The sequence below is a fragment of the Canis aureus genome, chromosome 30 (assembly GCF_053574225.1).
Source record: "Canis aureus isolate CA01 chromosome 30, VMU_Caureus_v.1.0, whole genome shotgun sequence".
In the NCBI taxonomy this organism is placed as follows: Eukaryota; Metazoa; Chordata; class Mammalia; order Carnivora; family Canidae; genus Canis; species Canis aureus.
This window is the reverse complement of record NC_135640.1, coordinates 22,933,286-22,955,452: the sequence shown is the minus strand read 5'-3', so window position 1 is coordinate 22,955,452 and position 22,167 is coordinate 22,933,286. Positions and strand designations below refer to the sequence as shown.

Sequence of the window (22,167 nt, the reverse complement as noted above, 5' to 3'; positions counted from 1 at the left end):
ATAAATAAATAAATAAATAAATAAATAAATAAACCTTAATCCTACTGCTTAGTGCATGCAATAAAAGTTAATGTAAGAAGCTAATGTTATCAATAACATTTGAATATTTAAAAATTATATTTCTTTTAACTTTCAAAATGAACTTTAAAGCCAATGGTATAAAAATCTTGAATTTCCTTACTAGAAAGCCTTTTCCCTCAAATATACCTTTTAGTCTTTCTTTGGTGTCCAGGATCTCTGATTTTATATTTTATTTGCTTATTTATTTTGGAAAGAGAGAGAGTGTATGGGGTGAAGCAGAGGGAGAGAGAATCCATAGGATGCCCCACTCTGGGTGTGGAGCCCCATTTGGGGCTCATCTTACCACTTCAAGATCATGGGACCTGAGCCAAAACCAAGAGTCAGATGCTTAACCAGTTGAGACTCTCAGGTGCCCCAGGATTTCCAATTTTTTAAAAATGATTTTATGTATTCATGAGAGACAAACAGGCAGAGACCCAGGCAGAAGGAGAAGCAGGCTTCAGGCAGGGAGCCTGACGTGGGACTTGATCCCAGGACTCCAGGATCATGCCCTGAGCCAAAGGCAGACACTTAATCACAGAGCCACCCAGGTGTCCCAGGATCTCCAATTTTAAACTTAGTCATTCATTACCACTTACTGTCCAGATGATTTTTCCAGTAATGGTCTTTGACCAAGTTGGTTTGCAGTCTTTAGATGCAGTGTACAGTTAGGAAGCTCCTCATGAGCAGTCTCCTTACCAAGTACTTTATTCATTGGTGGGCATATATTAAATACAGCAGTTGTCTCACATGTCTACAGTTCTACAGAAAATAACTCACTCTGTGAAGATTTGAGTAACAGGGTCACAGAATGCAGAGAATGAGGTCAGATAGGATTTGTAGCCTCCAAACTAAATTGATCTGTATCCAGAAAGAGCATGTATCTTCACATGCACATGTCATGCTTTAAGCATTTGCATTGTGATACCTCAGGAAGCTATAGAGGATAAGAGGGGAGGTGGAGGCCCTGCCTAAGAACCATGATTAGCAACTAAACTCTTCTTGTATGTCAAAAAAATTAGCAATGTAAAAGATTGATTCCTTTCATCAACACAACAGACCTAAGTCTTAGATCCATTTGCACTTCATGTTTCTCTTTATACAACTTGGTAGAGAGTTTGTGTTTTATTTTCTCTTGCATATTTATCTCTTTTAGTCAGGAGAAACTTTCTTCATCCTCATCACTGATTGCTTGCTCCTCCTTATCCCAAACTTGTTCTGGATACTGTATTCTTCTTGTGCCCATTTTCTTTTATTAAAAACAGAAAATTCAATATTTCCATTTATTTATAGCTTCTCTTGCCCTTCTAGTTTCAGGGGACATGGGAGCCATGATTACATCATTTCCAGCTATTCTTGCTGCCCAGAGAAGCATAGTAAACTGATAGACACAAACATAGAAATAGGGATAAAGTTTTGTTTTCAGTGGATGATATAAGGAAGCAGAAAAATTCACAGACTAGCCACTCATTAAAATGTGAAAGCAAGTTTTCATCTTTTGTTAAGGGTTGTTCTTTTCAGCCATTTCTTGTTTTCTCCAACATAAAAGCAATGGTGATAGCCAAGGCAAGGCAGGTTAGAGTAATAGATGAGGCTCTGCTGGAAGAGAACAAGAATTCCTACAGAGAGTAGTATTTGGGGAGCCTAAAGGTGAAACAAAATATTCAGCATCCATGAGTTACTTGTAACACAAGACAGAGCACAGGAAGCCATAGGAAACCTGAGAAATATCTTGACATTCAATAGAGACCATCTTGTATGGACTGTCTCTTAGCTGTAAGGGGAAACACGACATACAAGTCTGAACAATGCTTAAAATGTACTCTGAACAGAGTTCAGTATCTATTGTCTGTTGGGGGAAAATAGTCTCAATGAAGATTTTTTGAAAATCAGATATTTGAGAAACAGATTCTAAAATATAAAGGATAATCTTAAATATTGAATAAATTTGCAGAATTTACAGGACCAAGATTGCTGGCATATACTGAAGCTATAATAACTAAAATTGTGTAGCTAGGGATGCAAGGATAGACAAACCAATGGAACAGAATAGAGAATCCAGAAACAGAAGCCTGAAAATATGGTCAACTAATTAACAACAGTTACCATTTCATTTCAGTTGGGAAAATATGATGTTTTCAATAGCTTGCACTGGATATATTGGCTATCCTTGATTGAAAGCTATGAACCTTTTATTTTTGACTCATTCTCAATGCAAAAATTAATTTCAGGTGTTTGATAAAACTTAAATGTAAGACAATAAAACTTACAGAAATAAAGAGTATCTTTATAAACTTGTGGTAACTTTGGATAAAGTTTTCTTAAGTAGAATGTCAAAGGCATTATCTGTGAAAGATAAAATTAACCAGATGGGTTACAGTCAAGAAAATACCCAAGTAAGAGAACGAAAGCAAGTCATGAGTATTATTATCCCTTTTTGAAAACTACATGTATTTTTCTAATACATGTATCTGTTGCTGTGTAAACATATATTTTAAAAGCCCTAACGTACATGAGAAAAAGACAAATATAATAAAATGAAAAAGGCATTCAGAAAAGTACTATTTCAATGGTCAATAAACATAAACTTGATTTCAGTATAACTTTTTCTTCCAGTATAACTTTGTTTCTAGTTTAACTTTGCTTTAACAAGTGCAAATTAGAACCAACATGAGATACTTCTACCCAAATATCAGATTTTTTTTTCCAAATACCAGATTAATCAAAATTCAAATGATAGGAAATTCCAACTTTTGATGAGAGTATGTAAAACTTGACAAATGAGTTTTTGGAGAATGCTGGGAAGATTGTAAATTAGCAGAATCTTGTCAGAAAACACTTTGGTATTAAGTATTCTCATGACCTATGACCTTGAATTTTTCATAAGGGAAAATATAACAGATATGAGTGCAGCCCATATGTCCACTGAAAAACATACACATCTTTCTTATATTTTTTAAAGATGTGATTTATTTATTTATTTATTTATTTATTTATTTATTTAAGAGATAGAGCACAAGCATAGGTTCCAGCAGAGGGAGAAGTAGGCTCCCATCTGAGCTGGGAGCTGGCTGTGGTATTACATACGTATGTATAAGCAACATCAAGCCATACACTTAAGATTTGAATACTCTGCGTAAACACCACATATGAATTGAGAAACAAACAACAAAACCCTTTAAAATCTTATATTTTCTTTGGATTAGTCAGACTATGATCATAATTTGAATTAAATATAGCTAGATTGGTTTATTTCTTCTTTCATTACATGCAAACAAGCCACTAAACCCTGAGTTCCAGGAGGAGTAAAAGGTTTGTCTGCTTTGTTCCTTGATGCATTCTAGCTAGTTAGTAGTAAGACTTAACAAGTATTATAAAATTAGTGTTTTCATGACTCAGTCTTTTGGAAGAATAACTGTTAAACCACCATGTCCTTCTCATGTTATATGAATAACTTTGGAGATATTAATATTTATTTATTATTTATTTCAAGAGTTCAAATTTATCCATTTATTAAGTCTGTGAATTTGAGAACATATAGAAATCCAAGCAATTACCTTAATTTTGGTTAAGTAACTTTCATGTTATCTACTCATTTGATAGACTGTCCTTCAGTAGCAAAATTAGATCTTTTCACAATTTGGGATAAATTGTCTATATAATAAAATTGAATGTGTTTGCATGAACTTTGAATGCCTATTATTGTTCAACTTTGTTCTTACAAAGTGTATAATTTGCATCAAATTTAAAATTCACAGTATTCAAGGTCTGGGTATAAAAGATGAAGAAAGAAGGAATTCTATAACTTCCCCAATCTAACAGTCCCCCATAAAGCAGGAGCTCTGGATCTCACTCTATTAGATCCATAACAGTGACTGCAGATAAATCCAGGGTTCTCTTTTGGATATCCCTCAAACTCCCACAGCGACTTTATCCTTAAGTGTGGACTCTGAAATGTCCACCAGTGTAATGGTTCCACATTTACTTCTCCCAACAATTAACTACAGAAAGAACATATAATAAGACTGTAGAAATCTTTAAGGGTTGGGGCCAAATAGCACCTTGTAAGTGGAAAAAAACAACAACAGTCAATCAGTAATCTTCCCATTGAGCTATACAGATGCTACCATTCCTTGTTAAATCATAAGGATTTAATTTTCCCCAATAACATTTCAGGACTGGATAAAACATTATTTAGCACATTTGACAAACCTCATGTGATTTCCAGTAATCCATTTCTGACTCAAAAACTTGTGTTTATGCACTTCTCATTGATAGATTTGTCTCTGATCAGTTCTCACATGAGTGTTATTTTAATTTTTACCTGAAGGATTTTTTCCCCATGTTTCAATTTCAGACTTAAAGGGTACTAGTGATGAAACTTTTTTTTTCATTTTCTTACCTTCCTCTGAGATCTCCTTACCTGCAGTGTCCACTTAACATCTTTTATCTTAAACAACAGGTGTATTATATGCTCCTATTGTCTGCAGTAGGATTTAAATTAAAGGTCACATGAGCCTTCCCAGTGTCATTTGGTAAATATTTGAGGATGGGCAAACTACAAATTGAACTTGGGGGATGCCTGGGTGGCTCAGTAGTTGAGTATCTGCCTTGGGCTCAGAGTGTGATCCCAGAATTTGGCATCGAGTCCAGCATTGGGCTCCTTGCAGGGAGCCTGCTTCTCCCTCTGCCTGTGTCTCTGCATCTCTCTCTGTGTCTCTCATGAATAAATAAATAAATCTTAAAAGACAAATTGAAATTGGGATTGACCAATCCTGTCTCTTGACTTTCCATACTTAATCATCTCGCTTCACTACCGATCACCAATGCGCCTTACATAATGCTAATATTTAGCATGTTACCGGGATGCCTGAGTGGCTTAGTGGTTGATCATCTGCCTTCGGCTTGGGATGTGATCCCAGGGATCTGAGATCCAGTCCCGTATGAGGCTCCCTGCAGGGAGCCTGCTTCTCCCTCTGCCTATGTCTCTGTTTCTCCCTCTGTGTCTCTCATGAATAAATAAATAAAATCTTATAAAAAACATATGTAGCATGTTACTAAATCTATGATTATGGTGTCTGATATTTATTTCTCTAATTCTTTTTTATTCAACCTGTCTGGTAGAGAGGATATATTTAGCTATCTCTGTTCCAAAATTTATGCCTTCCCCTCAGTGCTAGTATGCCTTAAGAGGAATGTGGCTGTCAGCTGCGCAAGCTTCCTTGGAGAGTTTGGGGAACGGCAAGAATTTTATCTCCCAGACATGTTCAATTAGTCTCACAAGTGTAACAACCTTTACTGCAGAGTGTTTTCAGTACACATTCTAGGTGTGCTGTTCTGGTTATCTGTGCTCCCACCTCATACCCAGGTCACAGCCAGACTCATTCTCAAAATTAAAGATATTTTTTGTTTCTTTTACAGTGATTTTGTTGTTGTAGAATTTCTCTTATTTTATTTTTTGTTTTAAAATTACCATCTAATTTAAAATTTGAACTTTATTATTTTTTTAAATAGTGGTATATAACTTAGTTTGGGCTTAAACACTCAAAACTCCAAGATGGAATTCTATTTTTAGTAAATGTTTCTTATATTCTTTACTAGTTCCTGTTTTCCATTGTTCGCCTGCAGCAAAGAAAGAAAGAACCAGAAGGAAAGGGTAGGGGATGGGGGTAAGGGATAGAGGAACAGATGAAAGGATGCAAAAGAAACATTTGGAACAGAAAAATGTCCATGTTGCCAGAGCATATCAGTTGACAGACCCTTTGACAACTATAACACAAATGAGATCATGGGATCTAGCAGCACTGGTTTTAAAAGGATTTTAGGAAATAATAGGTAGGCTGACTTGTAGGAATCATATGCTTCTAATTTCCACATTTTAGATAGTAAATGTATAAAATTCTATTCAGTTTCAACCTTTGCTACAATATGATTTTAATATTTGTATGACCCTTATAATGTATGCAATGGACATAAACACAACCACTTAATATAAACCAATTATAAAGTTTTTAGTGTCTTAATATCAAAATTAGTTCATTTTATTAAAAGAAATCAATCACTAAGACATTTGGAAAGAATAAAACAAAAGTCAATAAATCAGTGTCTGCATATAGATATGACTTCAGTTGGAAGATACGTAACCTATTTAAAGTGTATGCCAAGCAATTACCCCATTAATTTGATGAATGTAGACAGTAATTTGTGATGATTTAAGCCTCAAAGTTCTATTTTTCTCTCAGATTCATAGGGTTTGTTTTACTTTAATTATTTGGGTCATTGCCTTAATTCCCCATTTAACATTACTTGTAAAAAGGCCTTCCTATTTCTAAAATGTGGCCTTTTTAATGAAGTTCTTTCTACTACAGACTTTGACCTTTAAGCTTATCATGTTATGGCACTGTATGTAAATAGCCACCCTTAATAATGACATTTGGCAGGACTCCGGAAAGAAGAGTAGCAGGAAAGTAGTGAATTGAGGTCTTTTCCTTCGATTTTAAGTGTATGTTGCAATGTAACATCATTTCTCCCACAACTAAGAAAATTTTTCTTAGATATTTTTCTTTTAATTTTTACCCTCCTTCCACCCCATCTCTTTCCTCTTCCTTCCTGATATATTTGAAAGTGCAGTGTAAAAAAAGACCCAACTGAACTATATAAGATTTTAGATTCTTGTTTATTCATTTCTTAATATTTCCTGAGCAGTGTTATAATATACATATTCGTTTATAACTTGCTATTAATAGTTATATTTATTTCTTGATCAAGTGTGTTTTTTTTTTTTTAAGATTTTATTTATTTATTCATAGACACAGAGAGAGAGGCAGAGACACAGAGGGAGAAGCAGGCTCCATGCAGGGAGCCCGATGCGGGACTCGATCCTGGGTCTCCAGGATCACACCCCAGGCTGCAAGCTGAGCCAAACCACTGGGCCCCCAGGGCTGCCCTGATCAAGTGTGTTTTATTATTTATTTATTTATGTATTTATGTATTTATTTATGTATTTATGTATTTATTTATTTATTTATTTATTTATTTATTTATTTATTATAGTCACACACACACACAGAGAAAGAGAGAGAGAGAGAGGCAGAGACACAGGCAGAGGGAGAAGCAGGCTCCATGCACTGGGAGCCCGATGTGGGATTCGATCCCGGGTCTCCAGGATCGCGCCCTGGGCCAAAGGCAGGCGCCAAACCGCTGTGCCACCCAGGGATCCCTCAAGTGTGTTTTAAAAACGATACTGTGGAGGCCGAGAAAATTAAGGCCATTCCACTTTAAGTTCAGCGTTAGCACAAGTACAGCCATCCCAGGCCCCTGTGAATAAGAGCTGAACTTTACCTTACTTCAGTTACAGGAAGAAAACAGCTTACAGCTTAACGCCCTAGAAAGCCCCATATTAGAATGAGAACAGAGCTCAATGCCCTTGAAAGCCCCATATCAGAATATAAACAACTTGAGAAATTCCTACCCCCCTTCTGGAGGCCCCCTAGACCAGCCCTTAAAACTAAGCTGAAACCCACCTCGGGGTCCAAGTCCCTGCTCCATTGTGTGGGGTATACTTGGACCCAAGCTGGAGCTTGTTAATAAACCCTCGTGCGCTTGCATCAGTGTGGACTCCTTGGTGGTTTCTCGGATTTGCAATCTTGGTCACAATATAAGATTTGTTTTAAACTAAGATATCTGTATATTTTCACTGTCAAAATTAAGAAAAAAAGGAATTTAATAATCTAGTGAAATGTGAGGTTTGGGGACAAATTAATATTCCTCAAAAAAGACTTTTTTTTTTTTTTTCTTTTCTGGAGCACCTGGATGGCTAAGTGGTTAAGCATTTGTCTTCTGCTCAGATCGTGATCTCTGGGTCCTGGAATTGAGTCCTGCATTGAGCTCCCTGCAGAGAGCCCTTGCCTATGTGTCGGCCTCTCTCTGTGTGTCTCTCATGAATAAATAAATAAAATCTTAAAAAAAAAAGAAAATCTTGCTTTAGAATAGATGCTGTTTTAGAATGGCACACTTGTATGCCCTTATGATTTAATCCTATTCAATTTTAAATTTCATCTTAGAAAATTCTTATTGCTTCCACTTTGCCTTTCTGATTGATTGATATTCATACATTGGGAAAAAGAGTAACGGATTAATTTTATGTTTAATTCTGATATAATTACCAAGGATAAATTGACAGAAAGAATTAGAATGTCAGGTTTATTAAGCTGAATTTTAATTTAACCAAATTTGGATTTTCTATCTTTATTATGAGACAGAACAGTAGGAATATTTTATTTAGGGTCATTAAGCAATATCTCAGGTGATGGCTATACTTCAGGGGTCCAAGATGATCAGTTTGTTCTATTTTTATAAGAGATTCAAGAATCTTCAGGGAAGAAATTTACTCTGAGAAAAATAAAAGTAAATAAACCCATATTTAATATAGTTACACCACTTACGCATCCTCAAAACATTGAATTCATGTCTAAATATCTTTTCCTCTTGTCTAGTTACCCATTATTCCATAGTGAAACCCTAGATCTTATTAATATCAGTTGTAAGACTTCCATGGTGCGTAAGCAACCCACATTCTAGCCTGCATGCATGACTTTTTTTTAGTAATTTCCTTCTAGTCTAGTATTTCAGTTCCATAGGTTTTTGGATAAAAATGATGCCAAACTCAAACACACAAGACTACCTGAATCCTTAGCTTCCATGCCTTCCTTGACTGATGAATCATTTGTTGTCCTGTGTAATGCCAGGTGTTCTTGTGTACCGGATCCAATACATGTTTGATTATTTGATCACATTACATATGCAGTTATTCTTGTCCTATTCAAATCTTCATGATGATTTTATCTTTAGTGAATCAGTCCTGTCATTATACAAGCCAGTACATGAAAAAAACAAGAAAAAAAAGCAAATCCCCATCCATTGATAATGAATGGATAAAGAAGGTGTTGAATGCATACACAATTGAATATTACTTGTCCATGAAAGAAATAATGAGATATTATTATTAGTGACAACATAGATAGACCTAGAAGTTATCATCTAAGTGAAATATGTCCAAGAAAGAGAAACATCATGATTTCCATTATGTTGAATCAAAAAAAAAAACAAAGCAAATGAGCAAAGGACAGCCAAAAAAGAGAAAAAGACTCATGGAAAATAGACTGGTGATTGCCAGAGGGGAGGGGTATGAGGGGATAAGAGAAATAGATAAAGGAGATTAAGAGGAACAGTTTTTTAGTTTTAAAATAAGTCATACAGATGAAAAGTACACACACACACACACACAAAGTAAGACTCTTATGACTCTACATTTCCTCTATTGGCCCACATCTCTGCTCATTTTTATAGCTGTAATATTTCTTTTCTTTCGATTGACTCTGAATAGGCCTTTGTCTTCATCAATTCTCTCAAGCAGCAATTAACTTCTAAATGCTGAATCCAATTGTCATTTTTCAAAAGTCATCTTAGCCTGTGCATTTGACACAATTGATTCTCCCAGTTAAGAGTACATAACCATTTATAACAAAATGTTTCTGTCTGAAGCCCTCTTGTGGGAGAAGATATTCCTGCCCATTTATCCCTTCCTATTGCACAAAGTACCTTTCCTAAATTCCCTTTCTAAGTCTTCTTATAGCCTGAGATAGCCCTGCCTAATTATTTTCTATGGTATTTCCTGTGCCCACAATGGCACCTGTATCAAAAGAAACCCCTCCCCTTAGAGTAAATAAGAACCATTTAACCACAATGTACTGTAATCTCTTAAAGAGAGCCTTCATTAATTCCACATAAGAGTGTGTCAAAGACTGCCAAGTATTTCTTGATCATTTGCTCTCCATGAACGGATAGGATGAAAACATTTCTCAGCTTTCTTCTGGAATTAGTTGTGTGCCAGATGACTGGGTTCTGATCAGTATTATGCAGAAAAAAAATGATATTTAATCCTTCAAGCCTAGGCATAATGATCCTTTTCTATATTCTCTATATTCTATATTGTCTGCTGTGGTGGCAACACACACCATTTGTTTAAGATGATAGGGTCACCCATCTTCCTTATCCATTAATCTATTGATGAATGCTTGGGCTTCTTCCATCTTCCATATCTTGGCTAGATTGTAGATAACTCTTCAGTAAGCATATGGTTGTACATATCTTTTCACATTAATGTTTTGATTTGCTTTAGGTTAATTTCCAGGAGTGAAATTATTGGATCATAAGGTATTCCCATTTTAATTTTTAAAGAATGTCTTAATATCTTTTCTACAGTGGTTGGACCAATTTACATTCCCACTGATAGCGCATGGGAGTTTCTTTTTCTCCATATCTTAACCAACACTTATTTCTTACCTTTTGATATTAGCATCCTGAAAGTTATGTCGATATTTCATTGCTTTTTATATTTGTACTTCTCTGATGATTTGCGATGTTGAGGATGTTTTCATTTGTCTGTTGGCCATCTGTATGTCTTCGGAAAAATGTCTCTTTGAGTCCTCTGCCTAATTTTTAGTTGGGTTATTTGCAGTAGCCAGGATGTGGAAGCGTCTCAAGTACCCATTGACAGATGGATGGTATGATAAAGAAGATGCAGTGTATATACATAACGGAATATTACTTGGACACAAAAAAAGATGAAATCTTTCCTTTGCAAGACCAGCAGTGGACTTACAGGGTATTATGCTAAGTGAAATATGTCAGATAAAGACATACCATATGATTTCAATTATGTGGAATCCAAAACAAAACAAATAAAAAACAGACCTATAAATACAGAGAACAACATGATAGTTGCCAAGGGGAGGGTATATGGGGATGGGGAAAATGGGCAAGACAGGTGAAGGGGAGTGGGAAATACAGGCTTCCAGTTATGGAATGAGTGAGCCATGGGAATAAAATGTATAGGAATATAGGAAATATAATAAATGGTATTGTGATACTGTTGCATGTGACAGATGGTAGCTACATTAGTGAGCATAAGGTAATGTCTAGAATTGAATCACTGTGCTGTACACCTGCAACTAACATAAAGTTGTATGTCAAGTATAGTAAAAAAAATATTCTAAAGATGGCAACACAAAATGAGAGGAGACAAGAACACAGTGCCATTTTTTTGGATGGCCATACAACATATACTGAACTGTGATTTAAGAAATAAATATATTGTTAGTAAGACACAAATTGGGGAGTTAACTCAATAGCCAAATATATGTATGCCTCTGTATGTTATGCCTCTTGTGCTTTCATCCTATATTTAGCATAATCTAATTATTTGTCTAAACCTTGTAATATTTATAGTGCCTATCCAGACACTTGTCATTACTCTAACCATATTACCTCTTACCTAGAACATTGCAAACGAATTCTAACTTATCTATTTGTTTTGAATACATCATAACTTCTGACCAAATCTCGATAATCAGTTTTCATCCCTTTTATTTTTTTATTTTCCATCTCTTTTAAACTAGCATCCAGGGATCCCTGGGTGGCGCAGTGGTTTGGCGCCTGCCTTTGGCCCAGGGCGTGATCCTGGAGACCCGGGATCGAATCCCACATCGGGCTCCTGGTGCATGGAGCCTGCTTCTCCCTCCGCCTGTGTCTCTGCCTCTCTCTCTTTCTCTCTGTGTGACTATCATAAATAAATAAAAATTAAAAAAAAATTTAAACTAGCATCCATACCATAGCCTGTAAGTCTATACTGGAAATTAGCCCTGATTTTCTAAAGAAATTCTCAGGAAAAGATTTTAGGAACATAAGAATTGGATACCTGTTTTGTATTAGGTGATGAATGTTAGCTTAGGAAGGATGGGTGAAAGCAGGCAGCATGGGTTCTTTCACTCTTGAAGATTCTGTTTAGACCTGAGTTTCACATTGCTTCTGAATAGATATTTCCTACAGACACATAATAAGTAATATTGAAGATACTAGTGCAAGTCTCAACCCTATTTCTTTTTTTTTTTTTTTTTAAGATTTTGTTTATTTATTCATGAGAGACACAGAGAGAGAGAGGCAGAGACACAGGCAGAGGGAGAAGCAGGCTCCATGCAGGGAGCCCCATGCGGGACTAGATACCGTGTCTCCAGGATCACACCCTGCGCCGAAGGCAGGTGCCAAAAACAGCCGCTGAGCCACCGGGGCTGCCCTCAACCCTATTTCTAGCATGTTTGTGGCATTCTGTGTATTTGTCCATGGTATCCAAGGCCAAGTTTAACTACTGCAGAGGCCATAGAAATATGAGTTATCATCATGAACAAGGTCACTTTGAAGATCTATAGCTGGGAAGAAAAATAGTGTAAATTTTTGCGTGTCATACTACAGTTAAAAACATATTAAAATCAGAAAAGCAGTAAGTTATATGAAGAGCATCGTGTCAGCTGGTCAGTGAGATACATTGAAAGATGCAAGGCTAATGATGAGAAGAGAGTTAGCAATCTACTAGAGAAATCCAGCTAAGATACAATGATGATTTGAATATCTGTAGAGCAGTGGTGTTATAGAGGAGGTAATCGGTATGAAAACTATCAAGGAAGGAAGATTATTAGAGTTTTATGATTTTGTGAAGATGAGACATAGGACAAAAAGAGCTACAATAAGAAATAATACCAGCTTTTGGAAATTTGGTGGCTTGTGCAACTATTATCTGATGTGGAGTCTGTAAGAAGTAGAAACATTTTCTCATATATATTTTCAAGGATCATTCTAACTTAGATTGCAAACATCAACTTGGAAATTTAATTGCTGCTCATAATCTAAATTTCAGCAGGGGAAAATGGAAGCTGGTAATATGTATGGTCTGAAAAACATTTTACCCATCTCAACTAATTTTTTTTTTTATTGTTCTAACCACATGAGTGAACTGCTTAACATACCATGCACAAAAAAAGAAAAACACAATATTGAGAGAAACGTTATTAGGTCCACGAATCTAATAATAGTTGGTTAGTTGTTTTGCCTATAGCTTTTAAATTAAAAAACTAATACCTTTTCATCTTCAGGTAAGCACCATTGCTAGATATAATTGCCCATAATAACTAATTTGGGGTGCATGCACACACACGCACAGACACACACAGAAAGGGCTTACATTTTAGAAAGCATTTAGCCTTAACATCCAGAAATCACTGATAGGAGATATAATTGAGGCCTCTGGCATACAGCTGAAAACAATTGTGAAATATAGACACTCTAAATACAAGGTACAGTCGTGGGAAGAAACTGAAACTAACGTTTTCATTTTGTAAAATCAAGACAACTTGGTAAACTTTTCTTTCTTAATATGTATTGATAATTAGTGTCTTCATTTACCATTTAGTCCTCTTTAGTCCTTTCATCTAACTATGGGACCTGATTGTTTTTCCATGCTACCTAATCATCTTATTTAAAAAATAATATTAATACAAAAGTAATTTGTAGGTCTGAGAAGTAGGTCTGCCCTAAGAATCAGAATTAAAAACAAAATAGATGTCATGACTGCAGATCCCATGACTGCAGATCCATTCTATCACATTCTGTCATGATAGTGGAAGATGATAATACAAGCAATAGAAATAGTAATACTATTAATGGGTATTAATATTAGTATAACTAACACGTTGAAAATTGACTAGATGGCAAGTGCTCTTCTGAATGGCTTCTAGTAATTGTGTGGCGATTTCCAGAATTTCCATAGGAGGCAGTTTCTTATTTTTTTTTCTTCTTTACATGTGGAACGAAGTTTTTTTTTTTTTTTTAAGCAAATTCTTTTTTTTTTTTTTTTAAGGTTTATTTATTTATGATAGACAGAGAGAGAGAGAGGCCAGGAGGAGGGAGAAGCAGGCTCCATGCCGGGAGCCCGACGTGGGACTTGATCCGGGGTCTCCAGGATTGTGCCCTGGGCTGAAGGCAGGCGCTAAACCGCTGAGCCACCCAGGGATCTCCTGGAATGAAGTTTTTGATTAATGTTTTCAAGGACAGACAGCTGGTCAGTGATGGAACTCAGTTTTAAACCCAATTATAATATTATGGGTTTTTAACATTTATGATACTTCTAATATTTTGTTGCTAGAAATCAGTTCTGACTTTGGCCATTATGATATTAGGTACCAGTGGTTTTAAGATTTACTTACAAAGGAGTTCATATTGTTATTTTATTGTTCCTTCAGATAATTAAAGCAAGTGGGAATACTGCCTCTCATAATAGTGGCTGACATAGTTTTGATCTTCTAAGGACTTTGTTTCATGTAAGGTAGTGATGCCCAGGCTCACCCGTAGAGATTGACTGAATTTGTGTGGAGGGAGGCTTAAGGACTGGTGGTTGGGTGTATGTGTGTATGTGTATGTGTGTGTGTGTGTGTGTGTGTGATGATAAATGGTAAAGGAATTTAAAAAAACAATATCCAGGTTCATTATATAGTAATATATATAATATGCATGTTTTATATGTAATGCATATTATAATAAGTCAATAATAAAGTTTAATTATATAGTCAATTAAATATCCAGATATTAATGCAACCAGGATTGGGAACCACTAATTTAGAGGTTTAATTTGAATATTTGTTGGTGTGTTTATGTCCTGGCAATAGGATGAAGACAATAAATTAGTAAGATATAACATACATACCTGAGGGTGGCATTGGTGATTTGGACATTAAAAATATTACATTTGTAAGAAACTCCCATATGTCTTCCCAAAATGGTTGTATATTTTCTCAATACCACCAGCAACGTATAAGGAAAAATATTATTCCACATCCTTGCTAGAAGTAAATATTCTTATTTTTTTATTTTTTTATTTTTTTTATTCTTAGTTTTTTAAATATAAAATATCGTGTGTAGTGGAAACTTACTGCAATTTAATTGGCATTTTCCTAGTGATTAATGGTAATGGGCATACTCTTAAACACTTATAAGTTACTCATATACATTTAGTGAAGACATTTCATCAAAACATCTGTCCAGATAGTAACTGAGTTGTTTGTCTACTTATTATTGAGTCATAGTGTTTCCTATATATTCTGTATACAAGTTATTTGTCATTTCTGTGTACTTTGATTACTCTCCCCACAGCAAACGGCAGGTATGTTTCTTGTCTAGTGTAATAAATAGGATATATTCCTCAAGAACAAAGACGTATTCAGAGCCATCTCAAAACATCTGGAGTTCCTGAGTTCAGGGTTCCTCTCTTATGCAGGTGCTGGTGTCATCTGATTGTGTTTACGTTGGCCTATAGAAATACGTGCTTTGCAAGTTGGTGAGAAATGCTGATACTTTGGCTACTGCTGTTTCCATCAGTAAACTTCGCTTCTGACTCAGGAAGCTCCTTTCAGCCACCAGCGTCCGTGGAACTTTGCCCACCTCACTTGTTAGCTTGTAAATAGTTTAAAATCTCAGAACTTTTACAGTTTTTGACAATGACTTCAACTGCTAGACAGATACTTAGGATTTATTTAGATTTGTCTGTCAAACTTCTCTTCTGGGCTTATAAAGAAATTGAGATGGAAAAAAAAAAAGAAAAGAAAAGAAATTGAGATGGGGAAAAAGCCATATCTCTCAGTATTGGTTTTTAGAAGACTCTGGGACTAGTCAAAGAGATCTAATTCTGCATATAACACTGTACTTAGGTGGTTGTGGAAGAAAATTGAGGGCGAAAACCCTCCTGATGATTAGAATGTCACAGTGGAACTTGCTGCTCATCTTCCTTGCTGTAGATTATTTCCAGCATGTCCAGAAGTAGAATATGCATTGATAGTAATTGTTCAATGCATGTTCATGAACCTGTTGACTTGGAACTCTCTGACAGTTTTATGTCAATAGTAAATAGATATTCAGAGCAATATTTTGTGTCCTATTTGAATGTACACCAACTTACCCTGATAATCAGGAATAGCAAATATCCAGTTATGTGATTGCCACCTTGTTTTCCCAGCCATACTGTACTTGTTTGTTAAGTCGTACCTAGCCATAATATCTATGACACCATTTCTGAGTACCCCATCTGTCAATGGTAGAGAATGCTGATCCACGTATAGCCACTTTTCCATAAGAAAATGGCTAACTAATGACAAGTTGATTACCTTGAGCCTCTTCCAAAATTGGCAGCAGTATTTTTTTCTTGGAAAAGTGAATTAATAATAAATGAATTAATCTCACTTTTCTTGGTTCTGATGCTTCTCTCCACATTGTTATAACTGGACTTTGTGAATATCTTATTCTCTGTCCTCCTACCTCACACAACATCACTTTTGACAAATCAATCATTTTATAAAGAAGCAATGGACATCTCATGGCAGTTAGTGGTCTTAGTATATATGTATCATCTGGAAAGAGTTGTAATAGAATATTGAAATATCAGTTATACTGCCAACCCCAGGCAATAATATTTACATGTTTAGGTACTTATTTTTAAAAAAGGACTGTGTTCCTGGAACTTGTAACTAAAATATAGAACTTGTTTTGATGAGCACAGTTGTGAGAACCTAGAGATGTAAACAGAATGCTCTTTCACTACTACTCCTAATTATAATCTCAATTATCATCCTTATTCCCCCAATTTTACCCTTTTAGGATATAGAGGTATTGTTTCCTCTGAGATAGCAGTATTTCTACTGTGAAACACAACAGTAGTTCCACTGAAGTAGAGGGTGGTACTATCTTCTTCCTATTTTGATTTCTTCATATCATCTGACCATTTGGAGTTCCTGATGCAACTGAAACATAACCAGTAGTTATGCAGATTTATCCTGATTATTGTGAAACAATAAGAATGCAATGGAGCAAAGGGTGCATGTTTGGAAGACAAAAGATTCTCTGTGGCACCCAGAGATGGCTCTAGTGATTGATGAATTTTGTGCCTTTCCTTTTGAGGAAAAGAGTGGTTGTCTATTCATTTGCACAGTGATAGTTATAGTTATATGATATAAAATGGAAACATGTTTTTGATTATTATTGTTTCTGTACTTTAATATGTATAGAAGGGTGTTTGAAAGGAGAGAATCCAAAGGGATGTGTTGATTGTGTGAGATGCTTTCTTTTGTAGTAAAATCCACCATTGCCCATCTACTATTTTGCTGGGTAGCAAGGGCTGGAAACCTAGCAACTACATTCCCGGGACGTCCTTGGCTAAAAGATTACAAATTAAAAGCATATGTGTGAGGTTGGAAATTGGAAGAAAAGCAGAAGCTATTATTCTCCCACACATGCAGAGATAGTTAAGTGTTTGGGCACATGGAAGAAATTATGTTTACAGTGGCTTCGTGGATATCTTCACTGAATCACCCTGGCAGCTGGACCACTGGGAGTAGCTTCCCCATTCTTCTACACTTCCAGATTTTCTCCTGCTTCCTTATGATGTCTGTTCCTGATCCCTTTGCAGTAGTTTTGAAGGCAACAGATTTCCTCGATAAATCCCATTTTAATAAAATACTTGGAGTGTTTTCTGTTTACATTATCAGTAACATCAGTATTAGGAAATCAATAGTTTTGATATATGTATCAGTTCTTTTTAGATTTCTTAGCAGAGACAAATATCCATAAAAATGATGTAGGTTAAGATAGTATCTAAATGAAAATAAGCAAAAGCAAAAAGCCAGCAAATAAACTTGGAAAATGGAGTAGCATGTTGAAATCTATGCACAAAAATCTTTATTTACTCTTTACCACAGCGATTTTCAAGCTCTTAAGTTGATCAGAATCACCTGTAAGACTCATTAAAATGAATTTCTGGGCCTTACTCTCAGATTTATTTTCCATAGATTTAGGGGTGCAAGAATTTGTATTTCTAACAATCCCCAGGTAATGTCAATGCTGCTGGTTCACAGACCATGATTGAAAAACACTTTTCTCTATATAGTTCAATACTCCACTGGTTTTTCCTCCTTTTCAAATAAATATTTAATGGATTATTTTACATTATTTCTTTCAGTAGACCTTATACATTCTTTTTTTTCTCTAATTCAGACTTACTGTCACCAATTCCTCAAGGTTTCCTCCACTAGCTCACTTGCCCAACCCTAACAGTCTCTGATTTATATCTTTTCTTATTCAACTAGTTATTTTAATTAAACAGCTTTGCGGGTTATCAAAACTATGAACTTTCATGTTAAAATAATCCATGTTGGAAAAATCAAGCCTAGGGAACAAAACAGAAAACTCAGTTTGGAAATCATGTGATATGCCCTTCTATGTGTGAGTGTGTCACTTTTTAAATCTGGCCAAATATTCTTTGACACCCTTCTCCTTAAATCCCAGTTTTGTGATTGTTCTTCAAAGATGTATTTCCTTGAGGTCAAATCGACTATGTAAATTGGTCAATTCAGTTTAATAGTCAATAAAGTTGATTAGGTGGTCCTATGAAGAATGGATTAACTCTCTGAATGTATAATTTGTCTGGTAGCAGCTCAACATCCTCTAAGGAACTTTTCTATTGATATTTTCTATTGATATTTTCTTTAATAGATTTTATTTCATTTCAAGGTTGAACAAAACAAACTGATCAACTTCATTGATTGGAGGCATAAGTATAATGTTTAAAACATAAAATGTGACACTGATCTGTCACTTACCCATTGTCACACAAGAGAGTAAAGTTAATGTATCTGTTTCAGCTCTCTTGCTTAAAAGATAATGATTTCACTAATTAATAAGTATTATTATATATTATAATGATTCTATGAGTAGATAGAAAGTTCTTAAAGGCTTTAATAAACTTTAGTTGTTAGATAACAACCTAACCTGATCAGATAAGACTTCCATAAAGCGCCTGGATTTTATAAGCTAATATGGCATGTTGGGTCCACTACTAATGTTTGTATTTATAAATTTCTGTAGTTCCTTTTTAAATCAGAAAATAAATTGTAAAATTTTTCTATGAGACAAAAGCTATTGAGGTTATGGCTTGTTTTCTTATTCTTTAATACAACACTTCGTAGTGATAAATATTCACTATAGTGTTTAAGGGTGTAAGTGCTTGAAGCATATGCCTGAATTAAAATTCAGACTCTACCACTTAGGGATTGTTAGGGGCAGGTTAATTAACCTTTTGTGTCTTACATTTTTGAATCTGAAAAGATACAGATGATATTGGAATAATATCTTTATCACAGGGAATATATAAAGGTTAAATAAGATTATAAATGTTAAGAATTCAAAACTGGTCTGAATTAAGCAGTACATAAATGTTATCCTTTATCATTATTATTTTTAATTCTTTATGAAAGTTGATTGGTAATCTGAAAGTGTATTAGATTAGATACCCCACCCAAAAGATAGAATACTGAACATGTTTCTTTGAAAACTGTTCTTACAATTAACAATATTAGCTATCTTTTCATATATTTATAAATATAATACATTTTGTCCATTTCCACCAATGATAACTTTGATTACTTTCTATTTCAGCAATTGTTAACAATTTTGCAAACCTTTTTTTTTTTCTTTTTTAATTGAGGTGCCTGAGTGGCTCAGTCGATTAAGCATCAGACTCAATTTCTGCTCAGATTATGATCTCAGGGTCCTGGGAGTATAGAGGTATGGGATATAGAGGTATTGTTGATACACTGATACAACTTTCACTCTGTGGGATTTTAATCATCAGGGTAAGTTCATAGCATTTTTTTTTATTTTAAATTTCCTGTTCAGTAATGATGTTGAGAACCTTTTCATATTAGACTTTATAATATTCTCTTTTTAAAAGTGGCTGATGAAGTCTCTTGCCAATTTTATAGTATGATATTTACCTCATATTGTTATGTATCTGTGTATTTTGTTGATGATATTTTAAATACGTTTCAAATCTACTTTCACTTCTTGGTCTTTTTATGATGTTTTTATTATTCATCTCATTAGTTATTTCATTTGTGATGTGATTTTTTTTGTGTATTGGTTTAAAAACATCTATAGGTCAGGAAGATATTTTCATATATTACAATATTCAACCTAGATGTGTAATTTAGATTTGAATTTAGATAAACAGTTCACTTAGAATTTTGTACAGGGAGAAGATAAGAGCCAGTCAACTTTTATATATGAATATTTAGTGGCCCAAGTACCATTTATTGAAAAATATTCTGTCTACTGCCCTCTTCAACTATTATTTTCATTGATCCATGTCCCAATCTACCATATCTTAATTACTTTATTTATTTATTTTTAAATATTTTATTTATTTATCCATGAGAGACATAGAAAGAGAGGCAGAGGCATAGGCAAAGGGAGAAGTAGGCTCCCTGTGGGGAGCCTGATGCGAGTGAGACTGGATCCCCACGCCCTGGAATCACGCCCTGAGCCAAAGGCAGATGTTCAACCACTGAGCACCTCAGGTGCCCCTTAATTACCTTAAGAATAATTCCTGGGACACCTGGTTGGCTCAACGGTTGAGCACCTGCCTTCCGCTCAGGGTGTGAGCCCGGGGTCTTGGGATGGAATCTCATATTGGGCTCCCTGCACGGAACCTGCTTCTCCCTCTGCCTGTGTCTCAGCCTCTTTCACTCTCTCTGCGTCTCTCAGGAATAAATAAATAAATAAAATCTTTTTAAAAAATGAATAATTCATAATATCTAGAAGAGCCTTCTATTTTCCATTCCTTAAGAATATTTTGGTGGTTCTTGCTTTTTCTCCCCCACTCCAATTTATGCTTTAGAATCTACTTATTAGAAATTTTGTTATAATTAGATTGAATCTTAGGTTAATTTAGTAATGGTGAATATTACATGTAGTCCATTTTGTTGAAGATTTTCCTGGGTGTTTTATATTTGAAATTAGAATTTGTATGAATTTATAGTTCCATTTTGTATAGTTTTATAGAAACTTAACAGAAGTTTCTATTTGGATCTTGTATCCTATAAGATTTATAAACTTCATATATCCCTAAATTTATTTTTAGTTTTTTAAAGTGTTTCACATCTTCATGTTCTACGTCTTCATGAAATAATAATTATTATAAATTCAACTAATTTAAGATCAAACAGGCACTGCAGTACAATATATTTCAAGAGATTATATCAAAAACTAGCTCTGGCAGTAATAAATTTGCCTCACTGGCAAATCAGTTATTGTTTGAACTTCAGTTTCTTTAAAATAAAAATGAAGATTAATAACTACATCAGCTATTATGGTATTACAGTAACCTAATGTTCAGATATTATTTAATGTAATTCCTGCCACATAATTAAGGTTTTGCTTAGTTGACTACCACTAGAATAATATACACACATACACTGAGATAAAATTGTCATTTAATACATTTGGAAATATGATCAAAGTTTACTTTTTTCATTTTAGAAATGTAGGTTACTTTTTTTGCAATGATTAGTTTTAAAGTTCATTCAGTTCTTAGGTATATACCAGATGATAAAATAAAGAACCAGGACTATTTTTAAAAATTAACTCTCAGCAGTTTCATGGGCTTTTACTTTTACCAGTGTACGACTTTATGATAGGCAGCTCAATAACATATTCTAAGTTTTAATTTGTTTTCATGTCACAAACATTATTCTAAGCTTGCTTTTTTTTTTTTCAGCAGTGTTCCAAGATTTACTTTTGAGTTTAAAATAATAGTATTCATAACTTTAAAACTACATCTTAATCGAGGAGCCATGCCAACATTATGTGTTTCTGTTGAGTGCAAATTCTGAAAAGCAAGATCCAAGTTGCTATTAAAATTGGACTCCCCTTCAGTGTTTGTCAGCTGTCTTGCAAAGAAAAGAAAGTTTAGTGCAATAGAGATGTGAAAAATGCATATGATTATTATCATGTAAGTTATTAACAGTGTCAACATAGCAGCCATAAAAAAATATGCCACAGTGAAAAAAAAATTGTTGATGGGATTTATCAGTTCAGTAGGCACGTAAAGCCTACTTGTTTTAATGGTATATTTGAATACAAACAAGGAACTAAATTTTGTGGTAAGAATCTCAAGTAATTAATTGTTTTTGGTCAAGCTATGTTCCTTTCTCAATTTAAAAACAACAGCAATCAGAATACTTAAAATAATTATGATAGTCCACATTATTCACTACCCATTTTAAAATGCCAACCATCTTAATCACTGAACCGTTTCCATGCAACTGTAGCCATGCAGAGAAATTGCATTTGTAACAATTTCGATAGCCTCATAACATTCATTAAACATATTGTACA

The 22,167-nt window shown here is 34.7% G+C and overlaps 1 pseudogene; it reads right to left on the bottom strand.

Moving 5' to 3' along the window:
• Positions 1-595: 595 nt before the first annotated feature.
• Positions 596-1,555, bottom strand: LOC144301558 (protein downstream neighbor of Son pseudogene; annotated as a pseudogene).
• Positions 1,556-22,167: the final 20,612 nt, after the last annotated feature.